Source organism: Haemaphysalis longicornis, unplaced genomic scaffold (genome assembly GCF_048455015.1).
Source record: "Haemaphysalis longicornis isolate Haplotype H1 unplaced genomic scaffold, Haemaphysalis longicornis Haplotype H1 scaffold_7, whole genome shotgun sequence".
Classification (NCBI taxonomy): Eukaryota; Metazoa; Arthropoda; class Arachnida; order Ixodida; family Ixodidae; genus Haemaphysalis; species Haemaphysalis longicornis.
In genome coordinates this window covers 67629887-67657814 of record NW_027526422.1, presented here as the reverse complement: position 1 = coordinate 67657814, position 27928 = coordinate 67629887, and the positions used below count along the sequence as shown (strand labels likewise).

At 46.1% G+C, this 27928-nt stretch overlaps 1 long non-coding RNA gene across 1 annotated transcript; it reads right to left on the bottom strand.

Annotated features, from left to right (window-relative positions):
* Nucleotides 1-48: 48 nt before the first annotated feature.
* LOC144144426 (uncharacterized) lies at nt 49-27928 on the bottom strand. Its single transcript, XR_013317252.1, has 4 exons — nt 27698-27928; nt 20387-20529; nt 3303-3380; nt 49-367 (listed from the first exon to the last, which is right to left on the bottom strand). It is a non-coding gene; the product is annotated as an uncharacterized LOC144144426 (long non-coding RNA).

Here is a 27928-nt window from a genome sequence, read left to right as displayed (position 1 = left end):
ACAACAACATCTATAGCGATGAGTTCCCTCCTTATTTTGGGAGCCAGAACTTTATTTAAATAATTTTTTTTAAAATCTCGCGTCGTACGGGTTAGTCAACTGCGACAGGCCCGGGCATGTACAAAGGACCTGAAGCGTTCATTTGGGTGGAGGTTGAAGTGATTTCTGCGGTAACTGTCGTTGGGGCAGCAGTTGATGAAGTGCTTTCTGCGGTAGTGCTCGCTGAGGCGACAGATGTTGAAGAACTTTCTGGGGCCGTAACTCGTAACTCAACACAAAGTCCGTTTATGCAGACGCCTGTCGGGGCTGTTTCTGCGTTGCTCCGCACTTCAAGCGCTGATCCGGGCGTCATTTGTGTTTGGTTTAACTAAAACGCCAAAACAAGCAAGAAAAAAATCAGTAAGGGTTGAGCGAAGTGCGCACGCACCAATGGGCTTTAACACACATCTTATCTGCACATACAAATCCCTCTTGGCAAACCAATGTCGCTGAAAACCCGTGAGCTCTGTTATCGTTCAAATGCTAAACACATCTTAGAAAAGGCGTGCAGATTCTTGGGAAATGGTAATGTTGCATTAGCTGGTAAATCTTTGCTATATCCGCCTTGGCGTCGAGCGTCGCAATGTGTTGCGCATGTTTACAAAAATGCCACTGTGCTCAATAATCAATACTTTTCATCGAACCTTATGGCTTTGGGACACCTCGATACCTACCTCACCACTCGATTTTATGGAATAAAGCACAGCGCAATGCAGGGAACACCGACAACTTACTGAAATAACCTAACGCGATGCCTCCGCTGTTTAGCCCGGTTGATTGCATTACAGACATTCATAGGAATAAACGCGCTCAGGGAAAAACCCGCGCCTGGATGAACATGAACAGCCCAAACGATCGTAAAAGCAGCACGTACCGTAACTTGTGTTATTTTCTCAGTTCACTCTAACAGATAGTATTCTGAGTGAAAATGAAAGCGGTGCTACTTTCGATGAAGTAGGTGGAGTACAATGAATATAACATCTTTTACGCAGTGCCTTACGCACAAGCGTCATAGAGAAGACTCACACATTCCAACGGTTTCCCTGGGAATCAAACCTTGGGCACATTTGAAGGGAACTTCGCGCATAATAGAGATAAGCGCACACGTGGTCGTAGGTTCATTATATTCGTTTATTCTAATGTCTTTGAACAAATTTGATAGTGTTTTACTGACTGTTGAAGCGAAGTCATTTATTACTCACTGATGGCGTCGTGCGTTGTAGTAAAACGCACTGAAGTAAAGCAATTTTAAAACAAACAGGAGGGAAGCGATGATGATAAAATGCGCTAGAGGAAACCTAACTTTAAATACACAGCAGAAAGCGATGCTGAAGATAAAATACATTTGAGCACACAGCAGGAAGGCCGACTTTAAGCATACTGCAGAAAAACGATGATTATGATCATGATAATAATATACATTCTCTAAGCAGGGTGGGGCTTTGGGTTTACAATTTGGTAATGAGGGGTTGGACGCTGGCTTTGGATTTTGGCTGAGTTTAAGTGGACATGGCAGCTTGGATTTTTTACTTTTGGAAAGTGCATTTCAGACTTTGGCTTTGACTCATGTTCTGTGAGAGAAAGCTTCACGTTTTAACCAGTTGTTTTCTTAGGAAAGAGCCTTTCATTTTTTTAAGGCCTGGTTTAGCTTAGTGCTGCAACTTAGGAGAGGACGGTGGTGGGGAACCGCTGTAGATATATTGTTAGTTCGAATACATTAAAACAACTCAAAGAATACTTCGCGGCAATCAGCAATCTAGAATTATGCAAAATTTTACTATGATGCTTACGTAAACTCCCACTTCTACTAAAAGTTTTTCATTGCTTCAGTAAGAGCTAAACTTTCATTGGCGGTTACAAATGTTTTATAGCCGCCTCATTAAATACATTGGCGTATGGTTTCGGAAAAACACTGTAACACTCCCTTTAATACACCTGCCCTAAAACAAATTACATCGTAGTTGACCACTATAAAATTTCTAGATTTGGTTAAAATACCGAAATAGTAGTTCGAGAATAGCGCTTGTTTACCGTCAGAATATTTAAGGGCAGTAAACACCAAGCATATCATGTGGACATTTTCCGCCAGAGCTTTAGGGAGGCAATACAGGCTCACTGCGATTAACTAGAGCTTGCCGTACCGCTTAGATTCACCGTATGGGAAACGATACAAATAAAGGATGGGTAACTTTAGTACCCGTTTATTGATTGAATCAATATGAACTAAGTTTGATAATTGCGCTTTTTCAACATGTTCTTCGCGTTCCTTGAGAAATCCCCGGAGGCACTTATGTTTGATTTGCTGTCACCGAAGAGGATACACGCCGTGCTGCTGCGACAATGTTTATTCGTACGTAGTACGTCACGATGCCCCTCCGCCACATTCACCTACCACTCTTTGTACCCTCATTGGTGGCGTACTGGTTAACTCCACGAGGCATTGAAGATCTTTAAGGTTTTACGCTGCCTGAGGAAATTTCTTATGCATGGAATTTATGTATTTATTCCTGAGGAGGAAAATTTATCTTGGAATATAATACATATGCCTATCTACAATAAAATTATCTTTATGACGAGTACCTTCAGATATATCACAACGCCCCGTCATGGGCATGATCGTGACTACTTGCTGGTTGGGGAGGGGGGTGGGCGGGTTTGCTTTTTGCCACCGGACTGCATTGTTAATATGATGTCGAACTTTCCGCTGAACTCTGCGGCCGCGCCCGTCACCACTTGACTAACTCCTCCACTGACAGCACTCCGATGTTCGTGCCGCTCACTCCCCCATCAGCGGTTCCCAGCTCGCGCTGCGTCGCCCTGTCTCAGAGCCTTCCTTTGACACTCGTCCGCAATGCTGTTCCCATTCCTGGCGGTTTGACTGCTTTGCCCGTCTCTTGTAAGGCTATGACATCAACATTAAGTATATACAAAGGCTGGTGAACAATAGGAGGCCACGCGAATCTTCCAAAGCAGCTGTTATGGTTTTCACATTGCGCGATATTTTATTAGGGCGACACCCAATAAAGGACCTGAGTACTGAAATTGCCCAAAAATTAACAAGCAAATTAGTTCAGTGTATATGATAAGTTAACATAGTAGCCATTTTATATCTACCTATCTCCTATGGGTTTTCGGCCTCTGGATTTCGATTGGCAGCAGGTTTAAATGATCCCAAGCGATGGGGCTTCTTTTAAGGATTGACGAACGAACGCAATACATTATTGCTCGACACAGTTCCAAAATGTATGTAACGAAACACTTACGTAACATCTTGAATTGTTCTTCGCTTCAACTGCTTCATCTCCCCCGCACACAAACATACACAGCGCAAAAATGTGGCCCTGCGAACGAAGCAAAATGTCAGATTTTAAGGGATCATTGTCATTATTACCACGTTCACTGCATGACAAAGACCTTTCCTGCAGACATTGGACTCTTCTTACCAGCGTCGACCGAATCTGTTCTTTGACCATGTATTGTTGTATGGCATCCCACCTAGAGCATCGCACGGGTCCGGGCCGCCCGAAATCGGTTATCAGCAGGCGCGGGCGTGGCCCGGTCTCAACGCCACGGGCTCGGGCCGGGCTCAACGCGGCGGGCCCGGGCCGGGCTCGGTCTCGACGCTGTGGGGCCGGGCCGGGCCGGGCTCGGGCTCGAGGCTGTGGGCCCGGTCGTTATTATTTCCGACGTGAAGAGTAGAAAATAGCATTAAAATGAATATTCTGAGTATATTTTTACGCGATTCTTGATGTTAGCTGTACGCATTGTTTTAAAAACGTGTTTTGCAAGGTCTGATACCAGTTACTATACTGTAACTTTAATTAAATTTTATGTACTGCATCAAGATTTTATATTTTGGTGTATAACATACCAAAGATACGATTACAAGGAATGCCCTAGCGGGGAAGTAATTACTTCAGATAACCTGGAGCTGTGCGCTTATCTGTATGTATACGTGTGTCTTACATGTCGCACCAATCGAAATGCGGCTGCCGTGGCCGGGAATCAAACTCGCGTGTTAGAAAAACACCACCCCTTAACAACCACAACAGGTAAAATATTTCGACGCGCTACATACTCGTGGTTTCAAATGCGGAGCAAAAAAATTCAGAAATACCAACTTGTGGCCGAGACGCACGTAAAGTTGCCAAGAGTCTGGTCATCAAAGGGGATGGTGTCTCTCGTGTAAGTATACGAGCTAGTATAACGCCGATGCAGCGTGAACTGCAGACGGTGTAGGTTACACTACGTGCACTTTTAAACCCTTATCTTTTACGTTTCAATTCATGGCGTTCTTGTTCAGACTAGATGCTCCGTCTGACTGCCCGTTACCAAGACACTGAACCAAATATAATAAACAAATTTTCTTCAGCGTCCAATACCGGGCGTGGTCACTCACACGCGGGCCCTCCCTAGGCTCAGAAATAAATGACCGGGCCCGGGCCGGGCTTGGGCTTGAGACGACCGGCCCGGGCCGTGCCCAGGTCAGGATCACTTATAAATGTGCGGGCCCGGGCCGGGCCCGGGCTAGGTGTTACGGGCCCGGGTCGGGCTGGGGCCTCACAAAGTGGGCTCGGGCTGGGCTCTGGCCTTAAAATCAGGCCCCTTGCCGCGCTCTAATCCCAGCACCCAGTTTTTGTTCTTCTCGTACGCCTCAACCGGTCTTAATGCGAACGAGTACTGAGTGTTGCTCAGCACAAGAAACGTTCTGTTTCAATTCAGTCTGAAATTGAAAGCTTTCGCTGGGGCAGAGACATTATCCATCGCCCTGACGTGCCGTGAAGCATTGACATGGTCAAGGCGCAGGGAATCATTAACTGAGCTGCACCTCTGAAACGGCTTATTCTCGTTGATGCGCCTTGCGCGTAGTCTCCACAGCCAGCCAGTTGATGTTGTGTTACTTTGGCACCCTGCAGTTATTCTGCGGTATTCAGGAAGCGCGCTTGGCACACAAAAGTGTGTCAGCACACATATATTAATGTACACATCTCTGGAGAGTGCCCCATAGAACCAGTAGTCTAAGGGCTCGTATCTCCTCAAAAAAGCGCAAAATACGCAAAAAAATATACGCATATATACGCATATAAAATGCTAAAAAATATGCCACTGGAATTGTTATAATAGTGTAACATAATTGGGCAAGAGACGCTATTGGGCAAAGCGTTAAAATTTCAGAAAAAATGAAATACCCAATGATAACGGAACGAAAACGAAAGACATTAAATCAAGTGTGTTTTTAACACCCCCCTTAACGATGAACATAAAACTAGAGAAAAACTAAAAAAAACAAACCAAGAAGCAAAAAAAATGATAATAAAAAGCACCAATTGCTTAACGTCCTACATCCGCGGAGGGATGAAAAGTTTGTGAGTTTAGCACATTGAGTTGTTATGAGGCCTTTACTCTCTTCGCCCCATTCCCTCAGAGTAGCATGTAGGCGAATACATGCCAGCAGACCTCTCTGCTTTCTTCTAATTAAGAGCTCTCTCCCTCTCGCTCCTTGTCTCTTTCTCCCTCTCTCCCTCTCCCTCTCTGGAAACAAAGAAAAACAACTGACCAAACTTCCGAAATAAGTCGCGAATATCGCATCACTCCAATGTGATGATGAGTTTCTTTTAGTGTTAGTAAGTCTCTCCTTGCTGATCAGTTTGTTTGGGAACCTCTCCATTCTTCCAAACATGCCTCTCATGCTACAAAGGCCTTATTGGCGTACCTGAAAGACAGAAGTGTTCATCAGACTTTGTAAACAGTTATAATCATATGTGTTCCTATTCATTATTATATTCATCATCGTCACCGCATTCATCTGGCGTAGCAAGCCAGGCAGCTTAGCTCGGCTGACATCGCCAGCTTCATTAAAGATCTCTCTCTCTCTCTCTCTCTCTCTCTTCATTTAATGTATTTACCGATGCTTTCACGTGAATTAGAATAACGCAGCGCGTGCCTTTGAGTACATGTTGCGCATTATAGCCACAAACTGAGTTTGCACGATGAAATAAGTCACGGGATTTCGTGGCCAGACTTGATGTGTGAAGACCACCGATCGGCGTTGGAGCACTTTCACTATGCGCAACACGGCGTTTGGCGCCCTTTCACAATGCCGTTTTGTAACTTCATCTCGGCGTAGGGTAAAAAAAGCGAATTTTAACTCCGCCCCAAGAACCCGGCAACAAAAAAATATGCTGGAACGCTCCCGAGTTTGCCTGTGCAAGCGACGCTTCTGGCTCGTCTTGTCTTCGTAGTGAAGTTGGATATCGGCCGCGTAAATGGGCGCCAAACGCGGCAGTAGGATAAATCAAAACGCTACTACGCCAGATGATCGCATTCACGTCAAGCCTGGGCATCAAGTCTCGTAACTGAAAGCATGCTCCTGTCCGACGAGTATTAGGGGCAGCGACACAGCACACGCTCTATAGTCTCTTCCGCCCCACAGGCGTCACAGTGGGGGCTGCTGGACATCGCGATGAGAAAGGAGTAGGCTTTCGTGAAGGCCTCTCCCAACCACAGTCTACAGTGTAAAGTCGACTAGGGTCGAGACAGCCCATACGGAAGACGGTGCTGAAGAAGGGGATCTTGAATATAGAGACAGTGATTAGAATAGTCCGGTATGTTTCATTGCTTCATGGTGATTATACGTGAAAAGGAGCGAAGCGTTTTCGCGGCATCGGTACATGAAAGCGGAAGCAGGATGGTGAGTTCGCTCCCATGGCCTTAACGAGCAGCTTCATCCGCCAATACGCTGCTGATGATTCCACAGTAACCTGGAAGCCACTGGAATATTATATCATGGCCGCCTGTAACGGCTTGATGGAAATTTTCTCTAATTTTTGTTACCAGTTGGTGGAGGGGGCCGTTGCGCAGGGCAGTGGGTAATCTTTGTAAAGCAGCCTTGGGGTCAGCGAAAATAGCCCAATTTTGAGGAGTAGCTCCGATAACGTGATGAAGAGCCTCACAAATGGCTGCAGGTTCTGTATGTCGAGGTCCTGGTTTGGACAACACGAATTCGAGTTGTGGTAAAACCTGCTGGAACAACCACGGCACCTGCCAAACTGAGTGACGTTACTGAGCCATCTGTGTATACATGTTTACGGTCGTTGTAACATTCATGCAGTAGCGGCATTGTAAGCTGTTGAAAGACAAATAACAGCAAGTCGGCTTTTTTTGCAGATTTTTGGACTGATCTCAGGTTGTGACTGGCAACAAGGGGGGGGGGGGGGGGGACGGTGTAACCGCAGGGGCCTACCTCGACAGGATTTCAGCCCTGCGCGTTGTGACAATGGATGTAAGCGTCGATCCTGGTCGTTTCTGAAGGAGCTGCGCCAAAATGTGAGATGGCAGCCTCGTGAGGAGCCTGATATACAGGCGTAGTGTTTCAGTAGCCACATACGTTGCTATTGTGTGTTTTTGACCGATGCAAATGGTGTCCACTGTTGATGCACAGCGCGGCAAACCAAGACACGTACGCAGAGCGAGCGCATGGATTCTGTGTATTACCCGATGGTTAGTGGAGCAAGTATTTGAAATTTCTGACAAGCTGTAACGCAAGGCTCCTAAAAAGTGCAGGATTTAGCTGCAGCAATCCTCTTACCGATGTTCCCCACGCCTTTCGGGCTATAGATCCGAATATGTGGGCAATAGTGGTAAGTTTGTTCTTAAGGACAGTCACACGTGCGCTTCATGAAATGTTCCAGTCGATGATGACGCCAAGTAATTTGTGATGCCTGGAGTAGGGAACCAATCTCCCATTGATCTTGATGGAATATCGAAACATGAGCTTGCGGGTAAATGCAACAAGCGCGCACTTGTCACCAGAGATGCTCAGACCCTACCTTTGCAGGTAAGATCCCGTGACATTGGCCGCCTTTTGAATTCGTGCCCGTAGCTGTGGTCGGTTCACACCCGAAGCTGCAGAGGCAAATGTGATTGGCATAAATGGAGACGGGGACATTTTCGGGGTGAGCGTGCACAAGTAAGATGATCGCTAGGTTGAAAAGCGTTGGGCTTAGCCCCTACCTTGAGGAACACCACATTGAATAAAGTGCTGTGATGTTGGGCCGTCCTCTGTCATGACATATAAAGATATTCCGGACAAGAACCTTTCTACCCATCGGCAAACTCAGGCACAAAGTCCGAAGTACTCCAGAGCGTCTTGAATAGCCTCACGAACGACCAAAGGTCGGCGGACTCACTCATGAATCCACTCACTCAGACTCATTTGGACTCAAACTCACGTGGTGAGTGCGAGGCTAGTATAGCATGGTGAGTTTCAGCTTGAGGGAGTTTGAGCCCGACTGAGTTTGAGTACGCCTTAGTCCGAGTGAGTTCTGAGTCCATGTTGAGTTTTCAGTACATTTTGAGTTTGAGCACATTTTGAGTTTTGAGTACATTTTGAGTTTGACTACATTTTGAGTACTGAGTATATTTTTAGTTTGGGTACATTTTGAGTTTGAGTACAATTTGAGTACTGAGTACATTTTGAGTTTGAGTACATTTTGAGTTTTGAGTACATGGTGAGTACTGAGTACATTTTGAGTTTGAGTACATTTTGCGTTTGAGTACATTTTGAGTACTGAGTACATTTTGAGTTTGAGTACATCTTGAGTTCTGAGTGCATATGAGTAGCCTAGGAGGCAAATATGGTTGGCGGTTAAGTTTCATGTGCTGCTTTGTGCTCGCAATTTAGGTTAGCTGCGGTACGGCAGCATTCGCGACGTGCATGATCGGTTGGTGGGGAGGTGGGGAGGTGGTGGTAGTGGGGGGGGGGGGGGAGGGAGGTTTGATTTAGCGGCTGGGTGTGTGAATAATAATTGATTGGTGAGGTCATACAAAGGGTTATCGCACCTTTCCCTTTTGGTGGATCATCTAAAAAGGTGGTAGAGGGTGGTGGGAAAGCACAAAGCGGCGCTTTCTCGCCGGTTCTTCGCTTGCTTCTGTTAACGGTTTGATTTGCTGGGGTCAAAAAGGAAGAGGTGAGCACCGGGCAGAAGGGGCGGCGGCTGTCCCCTCCGCTGTTTCAAATGAGTTGCAACTGAACTGACTGCGCGACACCCGTTCAGATAGAATAATGACCGCATTATGATATACGTTGTGTAAAAATTCAAACAGATGTCGCTAAGGAGTGTAAGGTATTAAGTCTAAGGTCCCGATTGACGAAATCGCGCGAGGTAAATAAAAAAATGCTTCCTGTGTATAGTTATCAGACAGTGATAATAAGTTATAGATTGGGTTAAAATTCAAAATGATGCCACGAGGGCGTGGGGGGAATCATATTGAAGGTCTAGATGAGGGGAATACCGTGGGACAAAATTGCGTTATGGTTATATATGACCTAGTCATGGCTAGTCATAGATTGGGTTAAAATTCAAATTCATAAGGGCGTATGGTGTATGAAGATAAATGTCTCGATGAGGGGAATCACGTCGGACTAATGCAGAAATGCTTCCTGATTATTATCATATGACATAATCATAATAGGTCATAAATTGGGTTAAGATTCAAAATGATGCCACTAGGGTGTGCGGGGCATCAAATTGAAGGTAGTGATGAGGGAAATCACATGGGACAAACATGCGGTATGGCTATATCATGAGATAGTCATGGTTAATCACTGTTTGGGTTAACATTCAAATTGATGCCACTAGGATGTGTTGGGTATGAAATTAATGGTCTCGAGGAGGGGAGTCACGTAGTACAAATACAAACATGCTTCCTGGTTATAGTCATGAGATACTCATGGCGAGTCTTATATTGGGTTAAAATTCGAAGTAACCCCGCTCGGACGTGTAAGGATCAAATTTGCGATCTTGATCTGGGGAATCACGTGGGACAAACAAGAAAAAAGGCTTCGTGGTTGTAATCATGAGATACTAGTCATGGTGATTCATAGATTGGGTTAAAATTCAAGGTAAGGACGCTAAATCAAATAGGGTATTAAATTGAAGCTTTCAATTAGGGGAATCATGTTGGGGCATACAAATAATCCGTCCTGCTTACAGTCATAGTCAGATATGATTAAAATTCCAAATAATCCTGCTAGGGTGTGTGGGGTATGAAATTAAATGTCTACGTGGTAGAAATATATAAATGCTTTCTGGTTATAGTTATGAGATAGCCGTGGTGAGTCATAGATTGAGTGAAAATTTACAGTGACGCCAATAGGGCTTTTTGGGTATCAAGTTAAAGGTCTCGATGAGGGGAATCACCTGGAACAAATAAAAAAATGCGTCCTCCTTATCATCATGATATAGTCTTGGCTAGTCAATGATTGGGTTAAAATTCAAAGTGCTGCCGATAGGGCGTGTAGGGTATCAAAATATTGCCTGGGTGAAGGAAGGTGGATCGGATGCAACCATCAGAAATAATGGCACTGAATAATGACCAGTTAAGTAAAAAAAGTCTTATTCAGTACCAGATAGATATAATTGTACTCGTTACTTAATTCTTGGCACGCCAGCTTGAAAGCGTGGTTGGTTCGACACATTGCAGCACTCAACATCCGCCAACAAGCCTGCGTTCCCATGAAACAGCTTAGTAACTATTGGACTGATATGCCTCCTACGTATACGCTAGGAAGTAAGTGGGTTGGCGCCATCAAAGAATGCCTCCGATCGCGTGCGCGATAGTGCAAATTTCCAAGCATGGCTTGCTGCTGTCGGTGCGCGAAAGTTTTGACCTGTAATACGCGCTCCCATACCTCATACTGAGTTGGTTGTTAAACAAGGCCACGAAATACTCCTTTAACTGTGCAGGTCGTAGACGTACATGCTCATAAAAGTAAAATAGTTGCCGCCTCATAACACTATTTCCTGCTGCCAAACAGGGGCAACTGCAAGGCAAATCTGCTGCACCAAGATTTCACGGCCGTTTGCTTGCTTAAAAGAACTTTAGCGCTTCAGCTGCGGTTGGGAACCGCGAACAGCTATTTCCTGAGACGACTGGGCGTTCTCCGCCACCGCGGCGCTTTTATTTAGCTTTCGGCTCAACTTTTTCGCATACCTGAGCTGCATCACAGGTGCCCGAATGATTTTTGTCGGCTTCCCATCGATGAGATGAACAGAACATACACCCAGAGAACAAAAACGTTCGATAGGAATCGAACATGAGGATGAATAAACCGCGTTTCCAAAAGCAGCGTACGAACTTACGTATTCTGGCAAATTTGCTTGGTTGGAAGTCTTTCCGGCGACCAATTCGCGGCGGCACTTAAGGGGCGCACAAAATTTGTGCAGCGAATAGATTCCGCACAGGCAGGCACATCTTTTGCCGGGGTGCACTTCACACGTTTGTTGCACGAGCCCTTTGCTCTAACGGTGATTGTGGGTGCAGCCAACAATGGCGTAATCACATCCGGACGAGTAGCTCCGGCACATTGCCAAGTAAAGGCAATGACGGCAACCTTCCCACAATTAAGAAAAAAAAAACATGAATTGGGGACGAAAAGTGGGGCGTCCTGCTTGCACGGTTAAACGTAGCCTCACAGGCAACCCCCGTCAGAACAAAGCACTTGTGTTGTGTCCCGCCGCTTTAGCGGTTTGGGGATAGATTTTATGGGCAAATCTGGCAGCTCCCGGACGCTTTGAACGTTCTCTTTAAAGCCAAGTTGAACTCGGCGCTGCTGACGTACCGAGTAAGTGACACTTACCGATTTTCGACGCCTCCTGGACGTCTGATATTCACGCGCGGCACGGAGCAACAGCGTGGGAATGCGACGTCGTCTGCTCGCCCCGCAGTCCCCAAGAAATGCCTGCCAGGTGTTGCCTCGATCGTTAGAAAATGGACGACCCAGCAAAATTCTAGTCTATACAAGTTATAGAAGCGGGGTACAGTGAGCAGTGGTTGGCGGCAGATGTTGACCCATCCCGACATTAACAAAAGTTTCCCCGATTTCAATTTCCATCTTACCCCTGTGGCTGTTCACCAGCGTTGTTTTAGTGGCTACGCGGGCTTTCTTCCAGACATTGTGAGCCGCAGGGTGTCGACCAAGCGACGTTTTAAAGATGGGCCTGGTCAAATGCCGCAAGCGCGATTGATCCCTCTGAAGCGCCAGATGAGGGTTTTTGATTTGTAAGGGCCTTGGGTACCTGGTGAAGTAGGACGCTTATTCTACGACACAGCCGTCTCCGAACACCGGTCCAGAAACCAGTGATGATGATGGTCAGTCCGGAAGAAGACGAAGTGTTCCTCGAAGCGTTTGATGATGGGGATAATGTGGAAGTGAAATACATGAATTTTCATGCTTCAAAGCTTCGCGCTTACAATATTGCCGTCCCTTCAAAACTGAACTTGCCATTACTAAGTAGCATGTTTCCCTTTAGCTACACCCGCCGCGGTGGCTCAGTGGCTAAGGCGTTGTGCTGCTGATCACGAGGTCGCGGGTTCGATTCCCTCCCGCGGCGGCTGCTTTTCTGATGGAGGCGACAAGCAAAAACGCCCGTGTGTACGAGATTTCCGCGCACGTTAAAGATCTCCGGGTGGTCAAAATTAATCCGGAGCCCTCTACTACGGCGCACCTCATCGCCTGTGTTGCGTCGGTGCGTTAAACCCAACAATCGACTCGCTTTAGCTACACGCGAATCCAGACCCGGAAACCAATAATTGTACAGCCCCGATGAGCTTACGACACAACTCCGAATGTTTACTTATGAAGTGAGTGCACATAATGATCTTACGATGCGGTCATTGCACGGTTTAAATTTTCTCCCTCAAACTCTTCTCTCTCAAACCCTCCCCTTTCACCCCACAATTCTTTTTGTGCTACCTTTCTAGCATCTGCGATGAATTAGCGCAATTTACTCCTAACTAGTACTGAGCAGCAGGATGCCCTTTTGATCTGTCCCACATGATTTTATTCATCGATACCTTTAATTTGATACGCCACACACCCTGCCAGAATTTATTTGAATTTTAACCTAATTTATGACTTACCATAAATATCGTATGAGGATAACGAGGAAGCATCACTTATTTGTCCCAAGTGGTTCCCCTCATCCAGACTTTCAATTTGAAACCCAAACCTTGCGGTGGCATCATTTTTATTTTTAACCCAATCGATGACTCACCATGACTATGGCATTACTACCAGGATGTATTTCTTATTTGTCCAACGTTATTTCCCGAATCGAAACATTTAATTTGAGACGCCATATGCCTACGGGTCATCATTATGAAGTCCAACCTTTATTATGACTCACGATAACTAAGTCATGATTATGAACATGAAGCATTTTTTGTTTGTCCCACGGGATTTCCCTGCTCGAGACCTTCAATTTGATACCCACATGTCCTAGCGGCACATCACTTTGAATTTTAACCAATCTGTGGCTATCCATGACTCCCGTGTTACACGGTTCACCATTTTCGATATTTTTTCTTATTATTCCTTTGTTTAGTTTTTTTAAATTTCGTTTGATGAATTATCTACATTTACGGTTTTATAATAATTACAGGATGAACTTGTGATATCTGCAATTTTGTGGAAATGCAAGGCGTTACACAATCAGGGCCGGGGAAGAGGGATGGGGGTACTCGGCAAAGAAGCTACGCCTTAAAAAAACAAAGGCATATCCATGGACGCCTTGCGCTTCAGAGACTCGCGGGGACAGTTCGCTTTGACACAAGGCGTTTTTTCAGGATGCAGAGCAAGAATGCACGGAACCGTAATCCTAAACAGCTTCGACGTAAATGAACTGAGTAGTGAGCGCACGTCCGCTCGCCCAATTTTGTTTATTTCGCCCCTGGGCCCCAGCACACCATCGAGTCTGGACCGCTTCTGTAATGAACACGATTACGGAGCCTACATCAAGAGTTTGGTGTCCAATATATATGTACAATTGCTTGCAACCAGCGCTAATCATCATGACCAGCAGGTAGTATAGCTGTATTAAATCTGCAACGAAAATTGTTTCCGACCTCACAGGAGTTACGGTGTCATATCGTACCGAATGCAAGAGTTTGAGCTCACGAATTTGCACCCGTAATATTTTTACCACGCGTGAATTTTAGAACTATGTATGCTAATAAAATCAGAGCCCATCTGAGTCCGAGTAAATTCCTAGCACGAGAGAGTTGTAAGTCCATTTGAGTTCTGAATTCATTTTGAGTTTTCAGTCCATTTTCAGTAGTCAGTTCATTTTGAGTTTTGCGTAGATTTTCAGTTTTGAGTACATTTTCAGGTTGAGTACATTTTGAGTTTGAGTACATTTTGAGTTTTGAGTACATTTTGAGTTTGAGTACATTTTGAGTTTGAGTACATTTTGAGTTTGAGTACATTTTGAGTACTAAGTACATTTTGAGTTTAAGTACATTTTGAGTTCTGAGTACATTTTGGGTTTGAGTACATTTTGAGTTCTGAGTACATTTTGAGTTTGAGTACATTCTAAGTTCTGAGTACATTTTGAGTTTGAGTACATTCTGAGTTTTGAGTACATTTTGAGTACTGAGTACATTTTGAATACTGAGTCTATTTTGAGTTTGTGTACATTTTGAGTTCTGAGTACATTTTGAGTTTTGAGTCCGAGTGAATTCTGAGTTTTGCGCTCGCTGTGAGTTTGAGTTTGAGTGAGCGTAGATGTGGCATAGTGTGGAGTAGGGGACCCCATAGGGACCCGGGGATGAACTACGCCCACAGGAAGCCTGCTCTGCGTCTAACTTTTAAATGGGTGGCGTAGGGTGGCATAGTGTGGAGTAGGGGACCCCATAGGGACCCGGGGATGAACTACGCCCACAGGAAGCCTGCTCTGCGTCTAACTTTTAAATGGAAACGAGCACGTCCATGCGTTGATCGCATGAGGTAGGGACTTCACGGATTTTTGCAGATCGAATGTCATCAAGTCTAGAGGCAACCCTCACGCACAAATCTTCTGTGACTTCCAGATTCTGATGGTTTTCATGTAGTGCCAAAGCCTTGAATGTACAGCGCTGCTGCACAAGTGTCACCAGGCCACGCACTACCCTCCATACAGAAGACAAAAGCGAAGGACTCCCAGAACCATTTCCACCATCGTGCCTGGACCTGAGCGATGCGGTGCTGTATTTTTTTCTGTTAGCTTCTGGGTATACGCCTCGAGATTCGCGATCGCTGCTCCGCCTGCCGCCGCTTCTCCGCGGCGCTCGCGGGATTAGCGCTGCGTGGCTGATAGGTGGTCATGCAGTGTTTTGGTTCTCTTTCGCTTCTCTTTGCCTTTCCGCGCACTAAACAACTTGTTATGGTGACGTCTGTAAGCTAACTGCACGTTTAGGGCACTTAAAAAAAAACAGCTGCGTCTTGGTAGAGCGCTCTAACGCCAACAAGAGCTACCCGGAGAGGCGGTTCTGCGCGCTTCTTGGCCGCTCTTGCGGGCGTCAGCGACGGCAGCAGCATATCACCGCTGTCACCTTCGAACACGTCAGCACAAGTGAATTCTATTTATTGACGCCTCGTTTAGACCTGATATTGGCACTGTAAGAGGTTGGTTCGTTTTGCAGCGCAGAGAACCAATGCGGCTTTGCTTCGAATATGTACGTCGTAGAAAAATATGTTTCGGGGATGTGATAACCCAATAGCTGACAAAAAACTTGTGCCTTTTATGGGAATATAAGCTACGCGAAAATGTTAAGTACGCTCAAAGGCTGTGCATTGTCAGATATGTGCCCACTCATGCCTTATAGTAAGAACCAACGTATATGTAATGAAACCACGGGAAAATGAATGGTCTGCAAGTCAGGAATAAATAGAATAGTCATACGGGAATTGAAAAAAAAAAAAAAAACCGCGTGCAGCTTCTGAAATGCTAAAGACGCTTGTTTGAGCCAGGTAGTATTCACCAGACTAACTAGATGCGAAAAGCTCTGATATTTCGCTAGACATTGGGAGGGGGGGGGGGGGGGGGGGGGGACGGGAGGAGGACGCTCAACTATCGTTGTTTACAAATGCGGAGCGAAATCAACGCATGAACGTTTTATTAATCACACACACAAGCTGTGTGTTCACTTTTCGTTTGTTTTTTGCCTTCAACGAACGGCTGATCACTCGGCGGTCGCATTTTTTGAAGAATACAGGGTAGGCAGTTCACGCGATACGAGGTGTCGTTGGAAGAGTTGATTGATTGATTGCAGGGTTTAACGCGCCGACACAACAGAGACGATGAGGCACGCCGTAGTGGAGGGCTCCGGATTAATTTTGACCACCTGGAGATCCTTAACGTGCGCCGAAATCTCGTACACACAAGCTCGTTGGAAGAGTGTCGTATCTGATGAGGGTCTCTGATTTCGGTTTATGCTATATTCTGCAGTCTCCTTGTGTCATATGGCGATGTTTCGAAGAAGAGTTTGGTCACGGACGCGGAATATACGCCCATCTTCGCGCTTTTCGTGGAGGATAAATGGAACAGATGAATCTTTGCGAGCGCTCACCTCGGGAGAAGACGTCCCAGCATTAAATTTGTCTTCGTGTGCTGACTCCGGAACGTAATTTTGCATTATCCATCGTACTTATTTGGTACAATGTTTGTGGAATTTGTGCCGCATTGGCTTGTTCATGGTACTGATCAATATCTGATATGTGATATTGGCAGGCGTAACTTGCGTGCTGTCAGGTATGAGTGCTCCGCTGGATTTTGTAAGTGCACAAAGTCGATTTACATCATAGTGTGTATGGCCGCAACATGACCATCGGAGGAAACACTGCTTACGGAGACACTGCCACTAAATTTCAGGGCAGCGGAATTGTAATCAGCTGCATGCAAATGCTGCTTCGGGACGCCTGCCTGTGACACACGCCGGCGCTCATATAGATCTCACTAAGATCGCGTCATAAACGTTTATACTCTCGTGAACACACCACGCTTGTAAACAGAGTGCCTGCTCCACGTTATTCGGTATTTCGAACGCGGACAAACGGTAAATCGCTGTCTTGAACGAGCCCCAAAAGCAACGGCGACAGGCGGGAGCGGGCCGGGGACTCCCGCGCCTGCTTTTGAAACGGGCCGCTAGGGGGATTTCAGTGGCGCCCCTAGAGGCCGCGCTCGAGGCGTATACCCTTAGGTCAAGTACAGCTTTTTTACGCCTATACCGTCGCTCCGCACACCGTCGAATTGCCCGGAGACGTTCAAGTTCGATATCAAATTCTGTTACTTTGGGTGTAATCGTGAGAGTACGCGTGCAAGCCTGGGTTGCACTGCCGATCGCGGTTTCTAAGCTTGTGGAAAGGCGCACACAGCAGGCGTCCTCCACAAGGGATTGAAATTTCCGGCAGTCAGTATGTCTGGCAACATTGGGCGAAAAAGTTTGCCCTAACCCCCTAAAAGAATCTCTTAATTTTGATATATGGGAGAATGTGATCACTGTCGTGGGTTTCAATATCAGTAAACCATTGGAGATGTCCAGCGAAGTGCCTTGAAGCCAAGGTCAGATCCCGCCCGCTTCCAAATTTCGAGCCGCGGAGAAATGTAGGACTGCCATGATTTAGTACACAAAGCCCGTATTCAGACGCGAATGATGCAAGTCTTCTATCCCTAGCGTTCATATTGGAGCTTGCCCAAAGCGGGTGGTGGGCATTAAAACCTCTGGTAAGGATCCAAGGGCCTGGGGTTGATTGGAAGATATTCTTCAGTCTCTGTCGATCAGTGATAGCTTATTGGGGTATGTAGGCACCGAGGAGCGTTAAAGAGAGCTTTCGCTTTTTAACAGTTAAGCATAAGTATTGGTTATCGTTCGGGCGTACCAAATGAACAGTATAGGTGAGTTCCCGGCGAATGAATACTATGAATTTGCTGCTTGTCCACAAGTAGATGATTCGATGTCTTCATAGCAGGACAGTATAATTGCAGTAGTAGGTTTTTTCGCAGATCCCAATAATCGGGAACGGATTATTTAATACAAACTGTCGAATATCAGGAATTCGAAGTTTGAGACCTCTTGCATTCCACTGAAAAATAGACGCTCCGTGGACTTTCTGACGGAATGATGCGGCAACACAGGCCATTATGCCACCCGAGTCCGGCCAGTAGTGGACCCAGGCACCCAGAATTTCGAGAGCGCTCAATGCGGCGGTGTTTTCAACGTATGCAGTAGCGTACGAATGGCGTTGATCAATGCCCTGAGAACCGCGACGATCTGTACGTCCTCTTTCGACAGAGCAGTCGGGGTCTGTTTAGACTCGGCATACGCCCGTCGGGGCTCCACCGCTGCGAGAGACGGAGCCTTGGCCACGGGCCTACTGGTGACGATGACTTCCCGGCTTTTTTGACCTTTGCAGATGAAACTGTGGCCAGACTACTTATTGACTCCGCTGAAAGTGCTCCTGGTGGTGGTGGAGGTGGTTCTAACAGCGGTGGCGGAGGTGGTGCCTGTGAAGCCGTGGGATTCTGACTTGAGTGGTCCTGGCCGCCTTTGACACCTACCTGCGCCGTCGCGATCGTCTGGGGCGTCGCACTTTTGAAGATGCGTCTTTGTGCAACGTGTAGTCTTTGACCATCTGCTGCAGAGCCTTTCGTTCCTGTATGAGGCGAGGACCGGTCTTCGACGAAGTGTCGTGTGCGCCGTGACAGTTGACCCATTTGAGTCCAGCTTCGTTGCAGTCTTTAGTATCATAAGGCCCACCCCATTTGTACCTCACAGTACCTCGACCGCAAACGCTGCAAACGTGGCCGATATTTCGGCATTTTCGACACTGCAGTGGTTTCTGTGCGAAAGGTCGCACTGCGTGCCGAAAGTGGCCCACCTTCAAATGCGCTAGAATACAGTCACCTTTAAACACGAGCTTAACACCACGTGATTTTCCCATACGACTAACCTGCTTGATGATTGCACTACCTGTTACAGGTTTAATAAGGATGGGTAAGCAGGCACCCGGAATGGAGACGTCAACATGATAGATGACACCCACGAAAGCGCCCTGGCCTGGAGATACGTAGGCACGAACCTTCATTTGTCCCTGCATCGGGAGAGTGATGTATACTGCGTCTGGTTGCTCGACGTCAACAGCAAAATAATTCTTTCGGTGGGTAATTCTGCCCTCCTTAATTTCCCCGAGCAAAATGGCTTCCAAGAAAAGAAAAATTGGTTGTCGATTGAACATTATGAGGTTGTCATTCGGGGACTCTGGCAGGAACAAGACGAACAAGACAGTCGACAGAAAAGCCGCTGCACGCAGCCTTCTCTTCGCCTTCTTCCCGAGCACCAATTCGAAGTCGTCATCAGTGCTGTCACCGCTGGGCTGCAGAATACAGCCCGGTGTCCTCGGAGCCCACCTCGCTCGGGAGGCAGATTCGCTTCTTTGGGGTGGCATTATCCGGCGGCGGTTTACCCGGCGGAGCTCCTGCTGCGCGTATGGTGATTATACTGCGAAGCGTGATATTCGGCGAAGCGTGATATGCTGTGAAGCGTGATGCTTCGCTTACAAATCCAAATTAAGTGTTTAGCTCACAGAGAGCAGAGAATTTAACGTTGGAAGCCGAAGTCGTATCCCGTAAACTTTTGTCCCAGGGTGGACATGCCGTCTTGATATTGCATGCCAATAGCACGTGTGCTGTTTCTACAGAAACGGTACCAGTTACAACGAGTGACAAAGCTACAAATGGTATTCAAGTTATGGTAGAGAGTGAAAGCCTCTAACAATTTCGTGCATTGATTAAAAGGTTCCAATAGACCTTCGACAAAGTGGTTAATATGTGCGATTTTTTTTTTCTTTTCCTTGTCTGTCAAGATGGGGGTGTCGGCTACCTTGTAGGGCCGGGTTATGCGCTTAACACGACGGTATTGTACTTTGAGCCTGGCTCGGCAGTGCAAACTCACCGGAACGTTCCGAGATAGCGTTTGTCGCTACATGCTTGTCATTGAACGGCAGGTCTTAAAAAAGTGCCCTTTAGTTACATTCTACTGTGCTTGGGTAGTGGCTGCTGCGTGCCGGGGCTCGTCTCCCATTCAATACCCAGCAATACAGGTTCCCACTCTTATAATGAACCATGTAACAAATTAAGTCTCGCGTCCTGTGCGGATTTACTATTACCAGAACAAGGTCGACTTAAGTAGCTATTTCGTTCAGCACTACGCTAAACCATGTAACAAATTAAGTCTCGCGTCCTGTGCGGATTTACTATTACCAGAACAAGGTCGACTTAAGTAGCTATTTCGTTCAGCACTAGGCTACTGCTGCTTAAAATTCTACTCACCGACTTAAACGTCAATCGAACACATGCCATATAAAAAGAGTGAATATTCTTAAGTTTTTCTTTGCGCATTAATAATTGTCGTAGCGCTTGATGTAGCGGTCGCCGAGCCACTTTCACGATATTACAAATATTTGTGAAGTGTATTACAGAAACTAAAGGGAAGCGGAATCACAAGAAAAATTATATTTTTTTATACTTACTGGAACACTACCATTCTTGCAGTCAATCGGATCAGCATCTGGTGGTTCAGGGACTTCTTCGCCTGGGAGCTGTGACGCTGCTTCGGAATCCTCTTTATTTTGTGTTACCGAGACGTCTGAAGGGTGCCTCGTGGTTTCGGTTGCTGTGAAAAATTTTTGGAAGTGTTAGCCAAAGGCTTGTTGGGTGCCTGTCACGTCACCGAAGGTAACAGAGTATCATCGAAATTAATAGTGTACTAAATTTATACAATCCATAATTACAACGCTTGCCCTCCCAGTCAGCTCACAACCACCGTAGATTATGGTTGCAGCTGGAGGCCCCCTGCATAGCGCGTCTTTATAATAATCGGGTGTTTCATACGACCTTCATGCGACCTTAGCTTGTGACTTTGCACCCGAAGTTAGCTAATTGTCACTTAATGTTTTAGATTAGAATCCGCGGGTGGGAAGTTGGGTTGGTAGCATATTGAAAAGGTAAAGGCGCTAATTAAGTAAACGATCGCCAGTACCGGCTGATGTCTTGTGTTTTCTCGTAATCGTCTACGTTAGTTCCTCCACTTCTACGAAAACTGTCGCTCATTGAGTGCCATTTTGTCTGCAAACCGGGATGTTTCCTACTGGTATGCTTTATGCAGTCGATATCGCGAAGCCTAATTTGGAAATGGCTATTTTTGAATCCACTTTTAACTCCCACTGTCGTGGCGGGAAGTTAAACCAAAATGAATTGTGTTTTCTCTAGGGTGTTGAGATAATGTGTGGGATCCTGGCGTCCACCGCTATTGCATAACATTTTGGCTTGCATATATGAGCTGGCTACTCATACATCATTTACCATGCGGTCCAGTTCACCGCGGTGACATCACACAATGCGGAAGAACCGTCTTAAAGCGAAGCTTCATACATCATTTTCGCAGCCTTTCAAGGGGTTCTTGCTGGCTGCTGTTCCCCTGGCCGAATGCACCGCTTGTGTCCGGCGGCGCCTCCTCACCCCTCTCCCTAGCTGTGATGGGGAGGAGCATCCTGGGTTACCCACGAAACCACAACCACCAGATGGTGCGCTGGTGTCCCCCAATCCACTCGAATATCGCTCTTCCCTGCCGTCGGTTCATCCGAAGGAGACGTGCACGTGGCCAGCGAAATTCTCAGAAACGTTGCCGTAGCGTCCAGGATATCAAGTCCCGAATGAAGGGTCACGGAGAACACGAATGTCTTTGCTAATAGCAAAACGTAGTGCTGATTGCGAAGTTATGGCTAGAAGACGTCGGGTAGTGCAACAGTGCGTAGCGGCAACGAAATACGACCAGCGTCGTGCGCACTACGTCGAGAAGCGACAAGCGAACAAAAAGGCTACTCGCACTTTCGTATCAACCCAGTTTTGCTATGAGGCCCATGCAATCATTTCAAACGGGTCTACAATTAAGTTGCGCTGTACAGTTCAGAACACTTGCAATAAAGATGATGTAAACATCATTGAAGCTCCGCTTTACGTCGATACCCACACATGCGTGGGAACCGGGATTTTTTTTTAGCAGCGAAGCTGATTAGCAAATCTTTATTTTTCGTGTCAGCAGATAAAAATACCAAGAAAATGCCTTGCAATCCTGTGGGGTGGTGGTGGTGGTGATTCATTAACAGAGAAGGGAAAAGAAAAGGACTGGGAATATTGTTGAACTCAACGGGGAGTTCACCGATACCGAGCGCACGTTTGTCAAGGCAAGCATACCCACTTAAAGAAATTTGGCAAGATTGGCAGGAAAAATTCCAGCGTTCGCTGTAATCGTGGGTACACTAGCTTGGTACGAAAAAAAAAAACACGTCATAGCGTACGCCCCTCAAAATTGATGTATCACTTCCAAAAAAATGAAAGGTGCTCACACTTACAACAACAATGAAGGAGTAAAGGTCGTTGCGGCAGAGAAGAAGAGCCAGATTAGCTCCAATCGTGGACTCAAACCTTCGTAATGGCCCTGTAGGTGGCGTACAGCTTAGCTACCTTCAAGTCTAACGCGTTCGTGTGAACTTCCTTCAGTTTTGTATTACTGCTCGAGGTTTTGCTTTATGAATTCCTGCCTGACCGGCACTTTCAGGGAAAGTCGTGTGATAAACTATCACGCATTGTCTGTAGAAGATGCCCCTTCTCTTTAGGAATCCTCGTAAATAGCACCTGTACCTAACCCGAGGGGCGCATCGTAAGATATTTGAAATGAATCCCCACGCGTAGAAAGCAAGCAGGGAGTATAATGAAACCACTGAACAGTGCTTCACCGAATTCAAGATCAAAATGGACCTCATCATCTCTCATCTCACAGTAGTCTACCAGCTCCGTCGCAAAATGTAATCTTGAAAATAGACGCAATCCTCGCTTGGCTAAAACAAGTGGAAGCTGAAACTGCATTCTTCAAGCGTCACGGTTTTTTATGCATCAGACCATACACAGTCACCCGGCATAAGTAAGGAATAACGCTGCTATAGGGTTACATTTTGCCACCTTCAAATGCCGCAATGGACCTGCAGGGACGATAAGGGCAAGTCTAGACCCCTTTCCCAGTATACACAGCATACCTCCATAAAATCTAATCGAATGCTACTTCAAGAAACCGGAAGAACTCTTCATCTCGCTGGCTCCATCGCTTACGAGCCCTAAGGCGATGATAAATACAGAACCACAGTCGTCCACAGAGACAGAGTGACCATGATTCGGGCACACAATGTCCAATTGCATTACATTACGCTGGAGCTCGTCACGTCTTTTGGAACAAGAACGCGTACAATTATACATTATACATACACCAAAATATACAGCTTCCCACAGAAGCACTGCGACAAGTTCAACCCCGTATTCACTGCACGTCCTACAGTTCACTTCAACACCACTTGACCGGCGATTTCAGTGCTCAGCGTAAGGCTTTGGGGTGTGGGGGGGTGCAAAGCTGGCACTCCCAAAGGACGGCACTTCGATATATTATTAATAGAGAAGGGTTACCTCTCTTGAAGTACCCTCTAACTACAACAAGCGCAGAGAACTCGGTGGAACACTACACTAGCCCCGGTTTCACGTTGAACGATGTACAGCCGTGAGCTGAAGTAAACGGACCACGGGAGCGGTGGCCAAAACTAATCGCTGCGCCGTCTGGTTGCGCGGCGCCTGCTGTCGAGACCGCGTACATCGCAGGCGCGGCCTAGCAGTACAGCACGCATGCCGCTATCGCTCGCTTCTTCGCATTTGTCTCACGCTCCGATAAAATGACGCCAGGTGAACCGCTCTGCCCTTTTGCTGTCTGCTGGTCAATACACCTGCGGAAACGGCGCGCTGGCGCAATTGGCGCCAACGCGGCTCCGCTGGCAAAGTTGGTGATTACGTCGTGCTTGAAGTTTTTTTTTTTTTTTGCACCCCACCCCACCCCCGCGTCGTATATTGAAGCAGAAAATGAAGGAGGAAAAAAACACTGTCCAGTCGAAGAAAATAAAACGAAACACCATCTTTGTCAGTTTTTAGCGTAGATGATAAATTATAGCGTCCCGAGAATTTAGCGAACTGGAAAAATTATTGATGCTAACCTTACATGCTCCGGTTTTGACAAATACTGCGGTGTTTAGGTATGTACTGCATTGCTTTATGAAACCTGGTTTGCCGTATGCGGCATATGTGCCATTTCTCAATTGCTCGGGAAAATCCAGATTGGCAATTTTTTCAGGTTCGAGGCACCGACACATACTTTGAATGTTCAAAAACTACATTGCGATAGGAGATACCTATTGAACCACGCCTTGAATGCCCAGCGTCTATCGAAACGCATGCAAACTATATTTTTCGATTACACTTATTTGCACTTGAAAACATCATTGACAATTCTTGCGCACTTCTGTGACACGAGTTGAAATTGAAGGATTTGATCCAAAGGAAGATAAAAAAATTACTAGCTTATGGTGTACGGTATGCGGCAAACAAACGACAGTACACTTCAAAACAGCCAAGTTTATTTACACGTATTATTTTACAAAGCGTTACACAGGGAGGGCCGTCGTTCTCAGATGGGGGTCCGCAGACAAAAAGAGGAACGTGAAGACACTTCGGACTCTGTGGGTCCCTCCGCGATACTCCCGAATTTCTTTTTTTTTTTCCAAACCCTTCCACGAACTAAAGAAAGTGGATTTGCCGCATGACATGTTTGAATACGCCTCCGCACAGAACAAATTTTAAAGCTGGCTTTTTGAACAACGAATGAGTTATGCAGAAAAGCCACACTCAAAAGGCGGGCATGGAGATATGTTGCGCGACTTTGGCTGCAAGGGTTTATTGTGAGACAATAGGACACGTATCACCGTATTTCATCGTGGGGTCCCCCACCACTTTTGCAAGCCCAGAAGGAGTCTTCGGCGCGCTACCGGCTGAGTTCCACTAGCATACAAAATCGGAGGTCACAAATCCTAAGTCCTGCGGGCAGCTAGCCCTATTTACTTCATAACGCCATACACTTAAACTTAATTACAAAAGTCCCCCTCCCAAAGAGACGCCACAACAGAGAGTGACGAGGACCTATCAATTAGTCAACACTAGGCCGCTGAGCGGCCACAAAGACAGTAAATTAGGGTGTACACAAATAGCCATGGGACCCGCCTCGCAGCGACCGCCCAGGGACTTCTGGACTGAGAAGACTCCCCATTACCACTAATACAAAAACTAATATTGAAATAAAGTTTATTCCTCCTCCTCCTCAAAAACTCCCAGCTCCCCTCGCGGGAACCCCTGTGTAGATGCGACGCATAGGCGGAGCGGCGAAGGGACCGCGTTTTATAGCGCGCATAACGTTGAGGGGACTGCGTAAGCCGGTCCCAGTCGATGACGACGTTGGCGTACTTGTAAAGCGGCGTGGACTCTAGGTGTTTGAGCCAAGCGTGGAGGTTGCTTCGCCGGAGAAAGGCACACCGGTTATATGCGCAGCGCGCCCGAAGGAGAGGAAACCGCGGAAGAGAGAGTACTGCACATGCGCCGGCCCCAGCGCGTCTGCCGCGGCTATGACGCAACACAATCCAACACAATCCACTTTAATCCAATCCAATCCAAATCTGATCCAATCCAATCCAAGCCAAGCCAAGCCAAGCCAGTCCAATCCAATCCAATCCAAGCCAATCTAATCGAATCCAATCCAATGCCCCTCGCGAGAGAGTGTTCGCTATCGGAGAGGAGAGGGGGTGAGCGGCGGATGGGTGAGAATGGGGGAGGGGTGGACAACGCCGACGACAACGACGACGACGACGCCGGAGGGACAAGGCGAGTGAATCAGATGCTCTGCATCTAAAAATGACCTGACAAACTCAAAACTATGCATCTTATACATCTCCCCCAAAACCGAAGAATAAACGAAAGAAGTGCACAAAAGGACTTCCAAAATACGAATGAAAATACCGAAAATGAGCAGACCGTGTAAAGTCCTGCATTTCCACAAAATGCCGATTAAGCAGAAGTAACACCTTTACTTTTGTAATAGCGCAACTGGAGATAATTGGTGGGACAAAATTTTGAAAAAAAAAAAAAATCCGGTAAATTGAAAAAATGAAAATTTCACAAAAATGATTGAGCAAATTCAAAAACATGCATCTTATACGTCTCCTCCCAAACCGAATACTAAATAAAAAATGTCCGCGAAAAAAACGTTTGCAATACGAAAAAAGAATGGCGAAACTGAGCAAACCGTGTAAAGCCCTGCATTTCCACAAAAATGCAGATTTAGCGGAAATAACACTCCTAATCGTTACCGTATTTACTCGCTTAATGATCGCACTTTTTTTTTTGCAAAAATATGATGCAAATTTAGGGGTGCGATCATTACGCAAGGTAATTTTTTCGCGAAAAAAGTTTCAGCGCAGAAAACGCAAGCAAGTTGGAGGTCAGAATTTTTACGGTAGGTCTTATGAACATGGTAAACGTAATCAATAAAAGCATAATAAAAACTCCAGGGACCACTGCCAGCAGCGTTGCAAAATGACTCAAAATGTTGTGTTTTCATGAATTACAGAACACGCGGGATCGAGTTTGCTGCGAGGGGAGAACAGGTCGACCAATAAGTGGCTGCTGCTGTCACAGTGCGGGACACGGCTAGCGACGCAGCAAGCTGAGAGCGTTTTCTTCTTCGTCTTGTGAGTACATTATGTGCATTTAGTGCGATTTTCTTCCGCACCAATAATGAACTCATGCGTGCCGGTATCGCTAATATCGGCAAGTCTACGTCAGTGATGTAGCCATGTCGGCTTTGAAAGAGGAGGAAACGTAGGTAAGCACGACCATCGTCAGCTGGACTTGGCACACACATGGCATGTGGCTCTGGCAAGTTCAGGGTGCGATCATTGCGCGGAAAAAAAATCGTATTTTGACGACGAACTGCAGGCGTGCGATTATTACGAGACTGCGATCATTATGCGAGTAAATACGGTAATAGCGTAAATAGAAATAATCGGTCGACAGATTTTAAATAAACTAAACGATAAAAAAAAACAGTAAAATTTCTCCCAAAATTATGTAAAAATAAAAAAAATATGGGTTTAATACGTCTCTCAAAAAAAAAAAAAAAACCGAGGGCGAACAAAAAACGTCCGCGAAAAACGCTGGAAATACGAATAAAAAATTGCCTAAACTGACCAATTCTGCAGTACGCGTTGCAGCTTCGGAAAGAAAACATAAATAGCGAAGTAAAGGAACTTCATCGCTACAGCGGTGTAAATTTATATCATTGGAGAAAAGAAACAAAAGAAAAATTAAATGGAATAAAATAATCCTACATCTTTTGCTACTCATAGCCATTTTTGGCTGTGAAAAACACACACTCTGGACAAGCGGCGTAAGAATACTACGTATTATTAAACAATTCTCTGAATTTGTGAAGATTTATTGTTGCGCTAATAGGTGGCCCTGTAGTTTTTAGAAATACTGAGCTAATTTAACCTTGTGTGCACATGTTTCTCGTGTCTTAATTCAGCAAGAAACAGCAAAGAACCTTGGCAGGGCTAGTGAGAAATAAGTTTTAGTGGACCTGAGTTAAAAGCACTAGCACCCAAAAATTACGTATGGTGGGCAACAAAGATGAACTGTAGTTGCATCAGCTCCGGTAATTTCTTATAGATTGTGCCCTGTCTAGGGAATTGTGCCCATAAGGGGGATTAGTTTTTTCTGCTCTTTTATATCTGCACGAATGATTTTCGGAATCGGTAACGATGTTGCACGAATTACTATCCAAGCCGAATGTAAACCCAAATTTCCGTCTTTGTCATTCATACCGCAAGTAAGACAAGATAGGTGAACTAAGATGTTCTTACATTGGGAGGTATTCGCAGAAACAGTAATGGTGTCCCTGGCGGTATCCGTAGAAAGAGGGCTGGTCTTCGTGACCTTTCCCTCTTCATTACTAGTGGCCGAAGCATCTTCTGTAGAAGCTCCAAAAAGATGCTCTATAGGATTAGCAGAAGAAGCAAGAAGAAGAGCTGCGAGAAGGAGGATGGTTCCCATTTTTTCGACGTAGTTTGATGCCCGGATTGGACTACGCTAAA